The sequence below is a fragment of the Ambystoma mexicanum genome, chromosome 14 (genome assembly GCF_040938575.1).
Source record: "Ambystoma mexicanum isolate Mex_15411 chromosome 14, UKY_AmexF1_1, whole genome shotgun sequence".
NCBI lineage: Eukaryota > Metazoa > Chordata > Amphibia > Caudata > Ambystomatidae > Ambystoma > Ambystoma mexicanum.
In genome coordinates this window covers 244,291,787-244,309,228 of record NC_090940.1, presented here as the reverse complement: position 1 = coordinate 244,309,228, position 17,442 = coordinate 244,291,787, and positions in this window count along the sequence as shown.

Here is a 17,442-nt window from a genome sequence, read left to right as displayed (position 1 = left end):
ACCCTGTTCCATTTCCTCAGTCCACACGGTTGTTTCCTGCATTGCCTGTGCTTTTTTAAAGCCTGCAATAAAGGCCTTATTTATGAGCTATAGTCAAGACCCATGCTCTGACATAGTTACCAAAAATCTGTGCATGTGTTTATCGGGTGTGGTTTTGCAGTTTTCAAAATAGCCTCAGCTCTCTCAGGAGTAACCTTCTTTCCTTCATGTGAAATCAATTGGCATATGTACACCTCTTGTTGACAGTACTGTAACTTCTCTTTGTCAACTTTATATCCTTTGGCATCAAGTGTAATCATCAGCTGAACAGAATCGTGTCTGCACTCTTCCTCTGAAGTGCTGCATACTAAAATGTCATCTACGTTTTGCAATACAACACTTCCGAAATCGATATTGCTTAAGTCCATCTGCAGGACTCTATTGTAAATCGATGGAGACTCACAATACCCTTGAGGAAATCTCGTGCTTTTTAACTTAGTCTGTCTGAACATGAATGACGTCAGATGCTGCGAGGCTTTTTGCAATGGGATTGAGAAAAACATATTTTTCGAATCAATCACAGTGAAACATCGTGCTTCAACAGGTATATTACATAAGATTGTAGCAGGATTAGGAACTAGAGGGAACTCAGCCTCTACAATCTGGTTTATGGGTCTAAATCTTGAATTAATCTCCAAGACCCCCCCTTTACATTTCTTGATAGGGTACATTGCGGTATTACACTGTGACCCTGACGTCACTAAGATACTCTGATCCATCATGGCGGAAATCGTTTTTAAAATACCTTAATCTGCCTCTTGAGACATGGGATACTGTCGTGCTTGAGGAAAAATTGCTCCTGGTTTCAATTTAATCTTCACTTCACCAACTCCCTTCAGTAGGACTACGTCAGAGGGGCTGGTGGTTCTTAATGAAACTGGCACTTTTGCCATGTATTCATCAAAATACTCAGGAAGTTTTTGTGCTAGCATCATTTTCTGAGGCACGTCTCATTTGATTGCCCTCACCCAATATGTAATACTCATCTCAAATATCACTTCCTCATCAGATGGATGATCTCCAAATAGATCATCATCAGTGATGTCAATTAATAGGTAACCTTCCTGAATGGCAATTACTGCACACCATCATCTGCCTTTGTCACCATTTCCATCAAGCAAAGCCATTTCACCTTGCACTATGGCTGCTTGCAGCTCTAAGGGAAAAAACGTGTCCCTCTTTTTCACGCATGGGTATTTTTAGTCTAAACAGAAATTCATCAGGAATTCTCATCGTTCTGCCTACTAAGCCTGGAACCAAGTCATTCAAATGTGTACTCCATAATAAAAATCTGCTTGTTCTAAAGGTATTTCTGTCATGGCTACCTTTCCTGAAAATGCCATAATAAATTTGTTCACGTTTAAATAATGCATTCCTGGTGTTGAACACACTATGCCTTCATTGGTAAAAGAGATTGTCATATTTAACTTTGTCATCAAATCTCGACCCAGTATGTTGACAGGTGTCTGCCTGGAATATTGCAAAGGCACCTTCATGTGACATTCTCCTTTGGATACTTGTAATTTATCAGTAAAAGGAACTCTTTAGCTCCTGAAAGACCCTGAGTATTCATGGCATTGCCAGACATTGAAAATGTTTCCTCTTGTATACATGAATGCGTTGCACCCTTGTATATTATAAACAAAAACCTTAGCCTCCTATATTGACGTCTACCCTCAGTTCCTCATGAAGATTCGGTATCACATATAGTACTGAACACATAAAATCTCCCAGTGAGCTCTCCTATTGTGGGTACAATCTCATTCCGTTACCTGTAAAAGGATTCCCTCCATCGACAGTGACACCCCCTACTCTAGAAGTCATTAGCTGTCCTGTACTTGTACTCTGCTGAATCTACATGGGCGAGTGCTGTGACTGCCCTTGTGGCCGATTGACTGCTATCTGCTGTGTTTGCAAGCCTTGCTGCACTCTCGGCACTTGCTGCTGCTGCTGCATTGTTTGATTCTCAGCAATCCCATCACCAATCTGCTGTGAATACGCAGGCGGTTTTGAAGTCCCCCCTCTTAAAAATGGGCCGTTTTGCATGAACCCTTGACTTCTACACACACGAGCAAAGTGCCCTGTCATCCCGTATGTCCGACATGTAGGTGGCCTCCTAATCTGCCCATCCTGCATATTTTGATCGTCATTCTGCATATTTTGAAACCCACCTTGATTGTTCTGGAAGTTTCCCTGATCATTCTGGCAATTCCCTTGATTATTCTGAAAACCTACTTCTGAAAATCCTCCCCTTCCTTGCGGAGCAAATCCTTTATCATTCTGATCAAACTGCCTTTGGTTATTCACTTGCAGCATAATCGTCATCTGTTGTGAATTCGATCTGTCTACACTTGTCAACATTGCCCCTTCAATGGCATACTTGGACAGTTTCTTCTGTACTAATTTTGCCTCTTCACTTTTCCTAGCATCATCTTTTTGTGATTCTTTTCCTGCAAGAGTCTACAATATTGTGCAATGGTCATCTGAATCTCCAAGCACGGTTTGGATTCTATACCTATTAACTTCTTGAGCTTCTTCTGTACAGGGTCTGGCAGCCCTTGGCACAAAATAAGATGGAACACAGGTATAGATTTTCCCCAAGATTTGCGCATCTCTAAGCTCCACTGCTCTTGAAAATTCTGAGTGTAAACAAGCAGATCATCTCCTTCCTGCATCTTTTTCGTCATTATAGCTCCCATATCGGACATGTCTGGATACTCTAGTACTCTAAGCGCCTTCCACACTGCCGCCATACAATTATTAAATGGTGCTCCATCGTGTAAACTGTGGTAACACCAGCATATCCCAACCTTGTCCATACGTCATCAGCTCTCTGACCAAGTATGGCAATCAGGAGACCCTTCATGTCCCCTATACCTAATGTGTTCCGTCCCGTGATTTTTTCTAACTCATGTATCCACTTCCCAATGGCAGAAGATAAACTCGGGAGCTTACACCTTATTATCCTTATCCATCTGGGGCCATGGTATCTACTGTGGTCTGGCCCCTCCCTTTTCCAATAAGGGAAACTGAGAAGCCCCAAACTCATTCTCATCTCTCATCATTTGTCTGTCCACCTCATGGACAATATTCCTGCATCGCCTTCTTCCTGGTAGAGATCTTAATCTACTTACATAAGGCAGCGACTCCCCCTCTCACCATGCGGTTGACCTTTAGGTTGGTCTGACTGTATCAATGGTTTTGACGCCCGAGATATAGGTGTGTTTAAATCTGACCACCTGACTTCCTTCTCCATTGAAAAACATCCCTCAGGACCACATATGTTCCCTCTCTCTTCCCCACGGAAGGTATCCCTGTCTTTATCTGACATTTCTTGTGCCCAACTCATACAACTTCTCTCCTCCTCATCTCTGTTCAGAGTCAACCTATCTAAAGACAGCTCCTTATGCTTCGCACTACATGAGGTTCCCTCTGTATCATACAGCTGAGTGCTATCAAGTCGATAATTTTTTCCCTTCCCCCTTGAGTCTTTCTGGGCTTTCATTTCATGATAAACTTTATCAATCGCTTCCTGAATAATCCTTGAGTCAAACATTGTCTTCTAGATTTGCTCTATACGGGCTTGGTAATGACTTGTATTCTGGGAAGAATTCCTCGATGTCCTCCCATACTATTTCTGGCTCTGGATCCCTGATCTCTTTTTCCGGGCGACCAAGATCGCGTGCTCTCTGCCTTCTTTTACGTTCCATATCATCATCAAAATCTCTCTGTTTCCTTGCTTACTCTCTGACTCTGTCTTCCTCTTTTTTCTCCATATCCCTTCTCTCATTTGCCCTGTGTATCTCCTCATCCTTTCATCTCTGTATTCTCTTATCCCTTAACTTCTGTTCCTCCTCTTCTATTATTTTTCATTCTAGCTTTTCCTGCTCATCAACTGCTCTCTTTCTGTTATCTCGTATTCTTTGCTCCTCTGCTCCTCTTGTTTTCTTGACTGCTGCTCTTGATATAACTGCTGTTGTCTCTGTCTATCCTTCCCTTTCGCTCCTTTGTCTTTTCGATTTTTCATCTCTTTCTCTAACTTTTTTATCTTGCTAGTCTTGATCTTCCCTTTGTATTACAACTTTGATGCCTATACCATCGAGTTTAAGCAAAATCTGGCCACCCCTTCATTCGTTCTGTAAGAGCACTATCTCATCAGCTTTGTCTCTTTCTCCTTTCCATCTCTTTATTTCTCTTCTTATATCTAGAGATATGCTTGCTCGGTCAGTTCTCTCCTTATCACATTTCTCGTTGTCCCTCAGAACCTTACAGAATCTTAGAGATTACATCTCTCTCAGTATTTTTCTCCGGGCCCTCGTCACTACTTTGCGTAGGTGACTCATATGCCGGGTTGCTTTACCCCATTGCTGACTTAAGCTCCCTCAGTGGGTATAACCCATGGTCTTTCTTCTTCTCGTCTTCTATTTCAGCTGGGGCGGGGGAAGCAGGGGGCTCCTCACATCCCTCTTTGCATACAATATATAATAGTATCCAATCTACAGGAGGCGGTTCATCTCGCTCCTCTTGGTACATCTTCCAAAGCTCTAAACTAATTCATCGATTGTCTAGCTTTTTTCCTGTGTACGCTGCATGCAAATATTTTGTCATATGCTGCAGCACTGCCTTCGATAGTGACCCTCCTTGTGGCCACGGCATAAACATTTTATCTGCGGTTCCTTTAACCCATTCTTCACTGTACATTCTAAGTTTGGGTGCATGTTTTGGCAACTGCTTGCAGAGATGCAGAAGTGGAGTCATATCCCCCATTCTCGATTCGTCTACTCTTAACCTGTTTTACACTTGCTTGCTTTCATCACAGATTTAAAAAGTAAGCTTCAGAAAAATAACATAATATGAGGGAGCACCACTCGTCGCAAGCTCCAATCCTGTTAATCACAATTTTTACTTTAATCTTGCTAAAAACCAACCACCAAGTTCAATTTAAACAATCAATGATTGTTTCTGTTTAGGACATCATCATCATTTTCAAAACCACATAAAACAAACGTGCAAAACTCGACTGGCTACATATATCTTCTCTACAGTCTCCTCTAAGATATGTCTTGCCCTCTAAAATACTCTGTACAGAGTCTAAAGGAACCTCTTTTAGATTTGCCTTTATTCAAATCAGTTTTCTACATCATCCGCTACGGGACTCCAGGTTCAAATTTCTTCTGATACGTTTGTAAAAAATGCACGCCAGGATGTATTCTCTTATTGTGCCCTCTCTCACAATATTCTATTGCTTGGCCACACTCAAGTCAATATCTCATTCCCCATTCATAAATCTATTATCCTTACGTTATGTTTATCCCACCACCCTCCATTACTCACTTCTTTTCTTCACTCATCACCCACACGTTTTGCCAACTTGCTCAGCTTTTACTCACCGTTCTCATTTTTGTATTCTGACTCTCGGGATCGTCCGCCTTTTTTACCACTGTCATACCCAGCTTGCAAGCTTTTTTTAAATTACACTAACCACTATCTATGGGGAGCTTCACGTCCTTTCCAAATGTTGTGTGATATTTCTGAAACTTTAAGGTTTACTCAGGTCGATGGCTCTGAACCATCCTCTCCGCTACCAAGTGAACTGGATAGCCCAGCCCCTTTGATGAGTAGCAATTACCCTGGAGATGGATGAGGATGCAGATTTTTATTCATACATCAATAATCAAAACGACTCAGGTAGTTGGCAAAAGGAAGACTGTTCTATTATTAATTATCTGAAACAGGGAGCATAACAAACATCAACAAACTTGCTTGATCCTCTTACTCAAACATTCTTCATAAAAACTGAGATCTTATAAGCAAACGCGTCACCAATGACGTCAACCTGCGTTGGTTACTAACATTATCCTACGTGGCAAACTACAAAAACCTTTGCGTATGGGTGATTGGCTCTGAGTGAATATCTAAGTATGTGATCCATACTAGTCTAAATAAGTGTGAATAGGTGATTGGTTACTTAACATCAGGTGGGGCAACTAAGCCTGTCCCTAAAAATTACCACTATGAACGTCACTAAATATTTGACCTTCATATGTTTACACAATTATAGGACCCTTTAATACGCAGTGCTCTACAATTGGTTGGCACTCTAACCTCTGTCAGTACTTTTCCACCTACGTCTAGCGGCATGCAGGCTGGCCATCCAGGTGCTGGATAGCTCGCCTTAACCATTGCTTCTGACCAATTAGCATATCAATCCATCATCACCTCAGTGGTCTACTGTCAATTAGTCTTTGAAGCGAGCCTTGAGAGTGTTCTTAGCTCTGACAAATTTAGGGAGTGAAAAGCACGGTATGCACTCATCCATAGATGTAACCATCTCGTCTGTCCAACTTCATGCTTCCTCGTGACTAGAGACCAGGGAATCAAGCTTTTTGGCTTATTGAAAACTATTTTCTAATAGACCTGTGATGTCTTTCTTGTTATGTTCATGCCTTCTCAACAGGAGTTCTGTTCTTTCACATGATTTGTATCCAATGTCAGTTTACTCCAGTTTGATAAGACCTTGGCTTCTTTAGCTCACCCAGTCTTGTCTGCTGAGATTCATTTTGTAATTCACTTTGCTTTTTAATTGTGCCACACTAGAAATTAGGCCTTCTTGCTACTGTCCAGCACTGCTATAATGTGTAGTGGAAACATTGATCATTCACATGTCCATAGATATATATGTATATGTCAGTGCTTGCCGCAATCTATTCACTTTAAGCTAGCCCTACGATTACTTCATTTGCTTGAGTTTCCTTTGCATCTGTACACGTGTAAAATGGTGTAATGTCTTCATCTGTTTCTGTGGGATAAGCTTCTTCACCTTGATTCCAAGATATCACTTATCCTTAATACTTTTTTAATGCCTTATAGAATATCTTAATTCTCTCATGTCTGCATCTTCTATATACGTCAGCTAAGCTCTGTGTGACGTGTACTGGTAATGGTTGGTGACATTACCATTCTTCCTTGCCATTTATTGGCTCTACCTCTTCAGGGATTTCATTCAAATGGCCATCATATTTTTTTTGTATGCAGGTATGGTTTTCTCAATGGGTACCTTGCCTGCCAGATTCTCTTAGGTATTGGTATTTTAACTGGTACGGGACAGAGTCCATATTCTGCTCTTTGTTGGTTCAACTGTTCTGTGTATGTCACATACTCTGGTTTCTAACACACAGGTAAAAGGGGCGGGACGGTTGAAGTGGGGTACTTAGCTCCTCTTCTTCATATGTATATAGGTACAGTTTTCCTTTGTGTGAGATACATGATAGCAATTAGAATTGCACATTTCCTGATATATCCAAAGGAAAAGGAGAGATTCTGGGAGACGTGTAAGGAAATTAAGCGTACCATCAGCAGGTTTCAATATAGTGCTGAGACTCCACAACCTCCAAAATCTCGAACATGCTTCAGAAATCTGTGGAAGACTTTGACTTACTGGCTCCTTGTTTTGGGAGTTGTTTTGCTTTCTATGGATTTTAAAGAAACGGAAAGTGTTGAACAGAAGCATGGCATGTTGAGGGTGTCTGACATCATGTCAAATGTGCTCTCAGTTTGGTATCTTCTCTGCCTCTATGTGCCTCTGCAGCAGATAATTATTTTCTCTCCGCCTGCATGACAGTCCACACCTTTATTAGAAAAGTTCTGGATCTTTCCTCTGCCTTCGACATGGTCAATCAAGCCACCCTGATAAATCAGCTTTGTGACTCCCATGGCTCTGCGGACTAGATGACCTCATTCCTCTCCGACTGACTTTCCCAGGTTCAACTTGGCCCCTTTCTCTCTCACACGCTACACCTGCGGTGCCCCTCAAGGCTCTATCCTCTCACTGTGGCTCTTCAACATCTACCTTGCCCCTCTGGCCAACCTAATCTCCTTCTTCTCTCCTCACTTCCAGTGTTATGCAGATGATACACAGCTCTCCTTCAAGCTTTCCTATACTTCCTCCTCTTTCTCCTCTCTCATCCTTGACTATCTGACTGATATTTGGGCATGGTGTCTTGCCAATGATCGCTGCCTAGGACCCCGCTATTTCCAAATCTTTCTCCAGAAATACCTCCCTACTAGAGCCCTTTGGTCTTCTAGTTTCAACTCTCTGCAGATCAGACACTAAACTAAGCAGAGAGTGGGGGGTGGATCTCTCTCCTCCACAGGAGCCTCCCGCTGAAATGGTCTTCTGATCCCACTCAGGCTTGAGCCGGATCTCCTTCAGTTCTGGAGCTTCTCAAGACCCTCCCTTTCTCTTCTTCCTTTCCTCTCTGCCTCCCCTGTTAACACCCCTGTCTGCCTCAGTGACTGGCTTCCTGGTTCCCTCTGAGTACTACAGGGCACCTGGCACCCTACCCAGTGCACCCTCCTGTTCGTACTTAGCATGTGGACCCTCAACCCCTTCATCCCATGCAATCCCTGGCACTTGCCCTCCCAGCCTCCCCTTAGCACCCGCCTAGCACCTGTGGCCCTCTTCCCCCCTAAAAACTGCTCCTTTCACTTGCACTCTCTGAACGTTACCCTCCACTTCCCTTGCCACCCTAGCACTTCGCAGTTTGCGCAGATTGGACCCCCCTCTCCACCACACTTCTTGTTACTGCACTTGCAAGATCCGAATGTTGCAAGGCCAGTAGAACCATTATTGTTATCTTTCTCCCTTGCCCCTCCCCATTTTGCCATGTGGTCCCTTGAAACACTATTGTTGTATAGGCGCCTTACAACTTTCCCAGAAATAAATAAAATAAAAATGAAACAAAACGGCCCACCTTCAATCCCTGTTTAATATGGAGCCTCATCCTGAGCATATTCTCTCTAAATCCATGACCGAGACATCAAACTTTCCTAATTTATCCACTCTGTAGAATCTAGCCCAACTATTTGATATTGTTACAGCTTATGATAATCAAATGATCGTTATGCTTTCTGCTTTCCATCGCAGTTTGCATTTAATGTATTTATAGCTGATAATTTAAATTCTGGCTCAATGCCTTCTTTGGCAATGTCCTCATTTTGACTGCAGTATTGCCCAGTTTTTGGTAATGCCCCATATCTCTGGCCTAGCCACAAACACCGACCTGCTGGCTCTCTTGTCTGATCTATGTTTCCATCCGGGTAATATTCCATGCCTCAGTGTCCCAGGTATTCTGAGCTGAAGCAAGCCATATTTGGACATCTGAGTCAGCCCATCTCTGATATGCCACCTATGACCCTCCTGGTATCCCAGTAGGCCCACCTCTGAAACCTGAGTCTTTTCCAACCCCGGCTGGAACAAAAAGTGCCTTTTCCTTAGCCACAGTTTGGCTAGGTGCATGAACACTCTCAAATTCTGTCTTATGGTGAATAATGGTCCTTTTCGGAATCACACTAAAATAAGGAAAACTGCACATATCCTATCAGATGGCCAAGTAATTTAAGAGAAACAGTCTGAACTTGACAAATATCTCACAAGATACATGAATGTTTTCTGCTTTTGGCCGTTCAGGAAAATGTCTGAATAGTTGTTTCCTTCTCAACCCCAGCCACCTAGTTCCCAAAATTGTTCAACTAATATTATGATTCAACCTCTTTTTTGATTTGTGACCAACAATCTAGTTGCATATGTAGGGAACCCATATTGAAGATAAGAATGCAAAGAAGGAAAAACATCACTTTAAAAACAAACATGGAGCCACAGTTTGTGCACAAAATCTGAAAAGCACCTATATAAAGAGCAGTGAAATATTTGCAGCTCATCTAAAATAAAAGCATATAATCAACATTATTTGACAAGCCAAAACAAGGAAATGTTGGGTAAAATGGAGGAATCCTGTACAGTTTTATTCAATAATGGTAAACATAGTCCAATCTGGGATGAAAAGAACAGCTTTTCATAGAAGATTCAAAAGCAAATCTGAGCCAGAACTCTTCTGTTGGAATATTATTTCCTCACAGGATTAAGAATCCGCATTGTAAAACAAACAGATTCTTAAAAATATGAAGCCATTGATAGGACTTTGATAAGCAAATACTTTGTTATAATGTTGTTCTGTTGAAAGGACAATTGCAACATGAAGAATTAAATGACTTTTCAAAGCTGCATTGGAGAAAAAGCAGCTTTTGAGAATATGTTCCTGACCTCCCCCAACAAGCCACAGGATATGGGTTTTTCTTCCGATGAAAGAAATTAAACTCAAGGTTTTAGAAGCTGTTCCATAAAAACCTTATGACTGTGCTTGGAGTTGCCTCACAGGATTCAGGCCCTGAAATAAAAACAAATGCTATCCATGTACAACTTACATCTGTCAATGAGCTTGGGCTTACATCCTTAAATATAAAATGTTTTTTTTAAATGAACAGCGGCCAGTAGTAGTCCCCTCTCATCTAATTTGATATTTCAACCAGCCATGCCTCTCCTCAAGGAAACTCTTCATTGCTTGGAAGAGTGGCTGTCTCATCTAAGTGGCTACCAGATCCGGAAACATCCAGGCGAGGGGGATTTAAGTCATAAATGGCCCTGCCAGCTCAACTACAAATAACATTTGCCATGACAAGAACATTCACAGGAGTCATACATTCCAAAATTCTGAGCTGAAAGGAACTGACACCAGATGTTCTGTATCTGGGCAGAGAAATTGGAGTCGCCATGTTATATTTTGTAAATTAGAAAATAATGTACCATCCAAGTTTGGGAATCATATTGCTGTTAATATTTCGCAAAAGCTCCAAGAGAATAATACATATTTTTTTAAAAAAAATGTTCACCTTAAAAAGCCCTAGCAGCTGAATACACAACACATTTTTTATCTAAATTAATTATATAGATTAGTGGATAGTTTAAATGCCGAAACGGCACATGTCATGATTTAAATATACTAACATCCTTATCAGAGAGCACTCTCTTTTGTGCTGGAAATTAAATGTGCCTAAAACTATCAGTGCCATCAGATCAGACTAGCATCAATGTAAGTGCAATCTGAGAGCCAATTAGTAATATGATTGCATGTGTGGAATAAGGATACTAAGTTACCAATGTTTAAAGTCAAAATCTCAAAGATGACAATTGGAAGTTACTCTATCAGATTGAGTTCCTCCTTAATATGCCCAATGAACACAGAGGAGTTGGTTTTGTGTGATATAACTTTTGGAACACTGCTCACTCACATACATTGGCAAATTATATTGGAGAAATGATACATGTCTTTATGAAGCGTGTTATAAATAACCAATTATGGGGTGTGATGTCTGATCTTTAAAAGTTCAACCCTCGAGATTCTGGACCCTCACTTGCTCACTCATTGATGGAGGGGAAGAAGAAAAGAAGGAAGTATTGAAAACAGCAGAAAGGAGAATGGAATAGATTGCTTTCTTGTTGGACCCATTTTATGGATAACAAGCAGAGCACTGTTAGAGAGGCCTAACTTTATTTAAACACCCAAGCATTCTTTAGTGGAAAAGACAGCAGACATGTCTCAAAACAGAAAGAAGGAGACCAGCCCTTGGGGGGAAGTTGACACCACCTAGTTGAATGATGACCACCTGTGTCAGATGGGGAGAGTTGAACTAGTCTTTAAGTGTGTGCTCATCTGTTTGTGACACAGCCAAATAAACTCCTCTGTAAGTGTAATGCCATGGAGGAATACAATTCTGCAGCTAAATACATATTCTAAATGAAAATAGAATAAACTTCAGCCCATGTCACTTGGAAGTACTGAGGGGCAGGGGTATATAAATTGACTGTACCTTTTTAGGGTTTAGGGAATTTCTATGAAGCCTGTGGGCTTCTGGAATGATATATTTGATAGAATTGGTCGCATTGTGTGTATACAAGGACATGGCCTAATCCCTGCTCTGTGTGAAGACATCCAGCACAAAGGTGTCTTTTGGGAGTTAAAATGTGTGCACAGCTAGAAAAATGATGTAATTGAAGTCATCTATTTGGTGTGCCACCAGGGACAATACTATTATTAATGCTGAATTGCACAAGACAAAAGGGTGATTGTTCTCTACCAATTTTCCTGCCTTTAAGTTGTCAATTAAAAATGACAAAACTGCACATTAACATATTCATGCAATAGAAACACCACTGAAGGAAATTTAGAAAACATACACCATGAACATACGTTTTTTTTTTTATTATAAACAATTGGCATGTGAGAAAGTCAAGGAGATGGTATTTCAATTGAGTTTTCTAGAACGCTGTTTGTCCATTGAGTACAGAGGGATATATCAACTTTCAATAAAGGGGAAGTAGAGAGATTTAGATAGGCAGGGATGTTCTGATTTAATTTGTTTTTTTAACATTTGAATGCCTTAACCTGGACCCTCATGAATGATTCCGTCTATGGTGAATGCACACACAGGGTACATACAATGTATATATGTTGGTGTGTGTGTGTGTGTGAGAGACAAAAGTCCACATTCATATAACCTTAGTACAAAAATGTGATGTGACCAGTGCATTGATTATTATTCATTGATGTCACTGTCAGGATTAAATGGATGCATAATTTGTGTATATTTTAAATTGATTCAATTATTTCATTTTATGTATAAATATACCTTCTGTCCAGCTATGTGTTTCTTGTCATTAATGGGGAAGGAGGCCGCAGGGAATAAATATTGATAAATTGGTAGTTTAAGGTTCGTATTTAAATGATTGAAAATTGTGCACACCTTCGGTGTGGTTGGAAAGTTCCCCTGAACTAGATGTTGCCCTGTTAAAACGTCCTGCACATGCTCCATGGCAGTTCTGTGCACAACTAGAAAGTTAATTAAGACATTTTGTTAAGTGAGATGACATCTTACTGCAAACATGTGCATGCTAGCATGTTAAATTGGGTTCTGTATGAACTGTAACTGTCGGAACTTCATGCTCAGATTTCAGTTTGGAAATGTGCAGACACTTTACAATAACTGTATATTTCTAAATACTCATGGCCTCATCATACATTGAGCAGTAGTGGTAAAAACAGGTGGTCTTTGGAAATATTGCCTCTTTTACCTCTGAACCAATTCTGTAAAATTGGAGCCAACCACCCCACTCCCCAAATTGCCAGCGGTTTGTTGGAGGTATTACCTCTGCAAAAGTTGGCAGTCATTCAGCATCTATTGTAAATTCTTTTTTGATCAAAAGAGCATTGTTCTGGGGCGTGGCAGACTACCAGGAAAAATGGCCGCCTAAGTGACCAGCTCATGCCCAAATACCAAATTACTTTTCAAAATATGCCATAATCTGATTTAAGACAATCGCTGTGATCCAGATAGGGAGGTGGCATGAAATCAATGAGAAGTCAGTTTAAGTGAAATGACCTGACAGAGAGTGGTTGATCACCCCACCATTGTGACTGTGCTAGGGGTGGTGAGTAGCATGACGAAGAACAGCGCTGAAAATGTGCCGTGCCTTATCTGGTCTGTGTGGCTCGCCGCTTTGACGCACAGAGAGGTGCACTACGGGCTTCACTCCTTCAGTTTGAAATTGAAGGGAGAAAGTCTGGACGATTCTGTGCAGTGGCCGAGGGTGGATGCAGTCGTGTCACCGAGCGTTGACAGTAGGAGATGCTTGAAGAGAGAAGGAAGTCGGCCAGCAGCAAGATCAGCTGGTAACTGACACATTACACGTAAATTATCTGTAATCTGCTATCGAGTCACTTTATTTCTTGGACATTAAAAAAAAGCAAACAAAGGCTAGACCAGCTCTATGCACTGGCAACTGAAGCAGCATATCAGAGGCCATATTGGGAGGAGCAAAGGCTAGGCTAAATATACAAGAACAGCCTATTCCCTAACTGTACACTATCCATACCCAGGACCCCTGCAGCCAGTTTGAAAAAAATCTTGCCCCTCCACAGACCGGCCTAAGCCCCAGCGGACCAAATAGACATGGCAGCGAAGAGGAAGAGAACAATCTACCACTGCAGTTGACCAGAGAGCGATGCAGATACAGAATTAAATAAAAGGTTTGACAGATGAAATGAAAACTCAGGGAGCAGATTATCAGATGTGAAGGAATGCATTGCAAGCGTGGAGGAGAGATTGGAAGGCGCAAGAACACCTACAAGTAAGAGTCAAGGAGCTGGAACTATTCTGCATGGTCACGGTAGACAGGAACAGGAGGGATAACATCCGCATCTGTGTCCTTCCAGAGAAGTCAGAAAGGAAAAATGCAAAACAAATCATGGAGTAATGGATGCCGGGGCTACTTCATTTGAAACTGGATATGCCCCTAGAAATTCAAAGGGCACGCAGAATAAAGCTAAAGGACCCAAGAAGCAGCCTCGACCTGCAGTCCTTAATAGTCTGCCTACCGCACCATAAACAATGCAAATAATTCTACAGACTTCAAGAAAACTATCACCAATTGTTTATCAAGGCAACACGATCTTATCAGCGTACTACTCTAAAGGCACAATGGCTAAACATAAACGATTCCTTGAGTTACACCCAGTGCTACATCATAGACAGCTTCGATATGGTCTCATTAGCCCAGCAAGAATAATAATCGCAAACAAAGAAGGAGAAACGCGAGAATTTCTTGTAGCCTGACGAAGTCCAACATTACTTGCAAACATCGGTAGGAGAACACATGAATACTTCTGCAAGCTCACAGCACCACGTGCAGGTAGCACGGAATGAGGAAGGCCACTGGAGCAGATTCTGATTTCACAAAGGTACTCCAGAGGTAGGAAGGGATACAAGCCAACCACATGCACATCCCGAGATGTTGCACAAAGCAACACACAGAGATACATCCCACTCCCCATTAAAAGGTCATGTAAAAGGCTAATCAAAAGGGGAAACAAAAACAGTCGCCGCCCTCCCCCTCCGAGGCTAGGCGTTAGCACGTAGTTCACTCATAAAACTTCCTCAAAAACAAAACAAAAATTAAGCTGTTCACGTGGCTCCCTCTTCCTCGCTACCCCCTCCCCCGCATGGAGAACTTCTACACAAAATGCCCCATACTCATAGTTGAACAGAGTAACGACCTACACCTATAATCTGTCAAGACGCCATGCCTCACTTATCAGTACCATCCCCGATGCAATTATATCTAGAGAAGACGATTGTAGTCGAGGCCCTAACTGGGCCACGTTCCACTGCGTGAATAAACCTACTCACAATGTGTTCTTAAAAAAAAAAACAACTCGCCCAGACACCTCCAAGCCTTGATATTTACCCTCTGCCCAACCCATCCCTTTGCACCAAATTATCGTTTCTTGAAACTTTAAGTCTGAGGCCATGACAAGCATCACAATTATAGCCCTAAATGCCAACGACCTAACTCACTTATTAAGAGAAGAAAATCCTCCCATATTTAAAAGCCCATAAGGGAGATATTGCATGACTGCGAGAAATGCACTTGTCCCCCGAAGAAACCCCAAAATGTAAACTAGACTGTGTAGGGAAGGTCTACCATAGCCAATAGTAGGAAATGCTGAGTAGCCATCCTAATCCATCAAAAATATCCAAGACCTGGACTGGTCAGATGGGGAAGGTAGAAAGATCATAGCCAAACTACTCCCAGTGGACACACCCTTGGTCATAGGATCATGTATATGTCCCAAGATGTGACAAAACAACATTTTTGAACCAGTTTCAACAGGGTACGCAGCAAGCGTGCCAACAGTAATTGGTGTTGATTGAAACATGGCCGTAGACACCTTCCTGGATATAACGGGAAGACCGGAAATAAACCACAAAAATGAAAGGTAGATCTTGGCAGATATAATGAAGGACAACAACATCTTGGAACCCTGAGGCTGAGTCATTTATACAGTTGACAATATATATTTACCTCTTGCGTCTTTGGAAAACGATAAATAATACACTTTTTTTTTTAATTACTTAATTACATCAGCATCTCTTCTCCCCCATGTCAAAGCATGTCAAGTCCTGGCAGCAGGAATCTCAGATCATTCGCCCACTACCGCAAACAATGACACAATAAATGGAGAATGAACGCAAGCCGTTATAAAGACCCACGCGATAATGAGTTACTGCAACAACAACTGATGAAGGGATTTTCATCATTAAAACGCATTGGGCCAACGCTACAATATTAAAGAAGACGTTAAAACAAACTGCAGAGACTTATTTGAATGTTTTATCTATATTGCATGTTTTGCAAAATTGAATTGTAGAGCTTTTGTCATGATGTACAACGGATCCTGATTGGCTGACTTTCTTCAGTACATGGTTGTGCAGGGGAAAGGGGTATCCGATCTTTTTGGATACTGTTCTTTGTTTCTGTTTGAGAGATGCTAATCAGGGTGCCCTCTTAGCTCCAGTGCTCTTCAATGTATTCAATTACATGTTCTTGGCCGACTCATCAATAGCACAGGATGTTCTTCACATAAAAGGCATCCCAGTTCCTCTACTGTTATTTGAAGATGACTCTGTCCTTTCAGATACAACACTGGTTTCCAAACACGCTCGACTAGCATTGTTAGGCCATTAGTGCAATCAAAATATTTTGATAATGTATAATTATGATATTTTTTAATAACGCGAAGAAGTTAACAGATAACAGAAGAAGTTTTGTAAACGCAGACCCAGGATTTGAACATGTGTCGCTCAGCACCACTGAGCTATACTACCCATATGAATATTTGGGATTGCTAAAGCACAATCTTGTGTGGAACCAACAAAGTGCTGTACATAGTGGTAGCACTCAGGCGGTTGCAAGTACATTTCCGGGACACGCAATGAGCTGGGATGTGCAGGGAGGCAGCTGAGGGGAGGAATTCAGGGTTGATTGGAGAATTCAGCGATTGATAAATGATCTTTGAATAATAGGGTCTTTAGGATAATGAGTACACCTAAGTCCAAAATGATGGTCTTTGCTGGCGGCATGATAGATAGAGTATCTAGGTCATTTTCTATGGAGTAGCCATGAAACAGGTAATTGACAATCCATATTTGGACTTGACTATTCCTTCTACAATGAAATTGAAAGCACATTTCTCCCAGGTAATTAAACTAGAAGTAGGAGGAATGCTTTAACCAAACTTGCCCAGAACCAAGGCAATGCCATAGCATCAAGTAGACATACTATCTCAGCATACATTGAGAAGTTGTGGTGGAATATGAAGCAGCTTAATGGGGTGGACAGAAATATGTGCAAGCGAAAAAATATTCTGGAAACAAAATTGATGTTACTTTGAAATAACTTTCTCAATGCGTCACTAGTCACTGATACAGGTATTTCCTCAACTTTCTGTAGACTGTAGAGTAAAAAGTAGTTCAGCCGGATAAAATTAGCTTGCAGTAAAAATGGAAACCTAATTGATGATGCCTCAGGACAAGATCTGAGCTTAGGTTAAACTCCATACTTTTGAAATATATATGTTTTCTGCATGGCCATGGGGGAATACCCGTTGCTAATCCGCAATGATTAAAGGAGAACGAAGAGCAGAAGCCTTCCTTGAATCAGGTCATGGA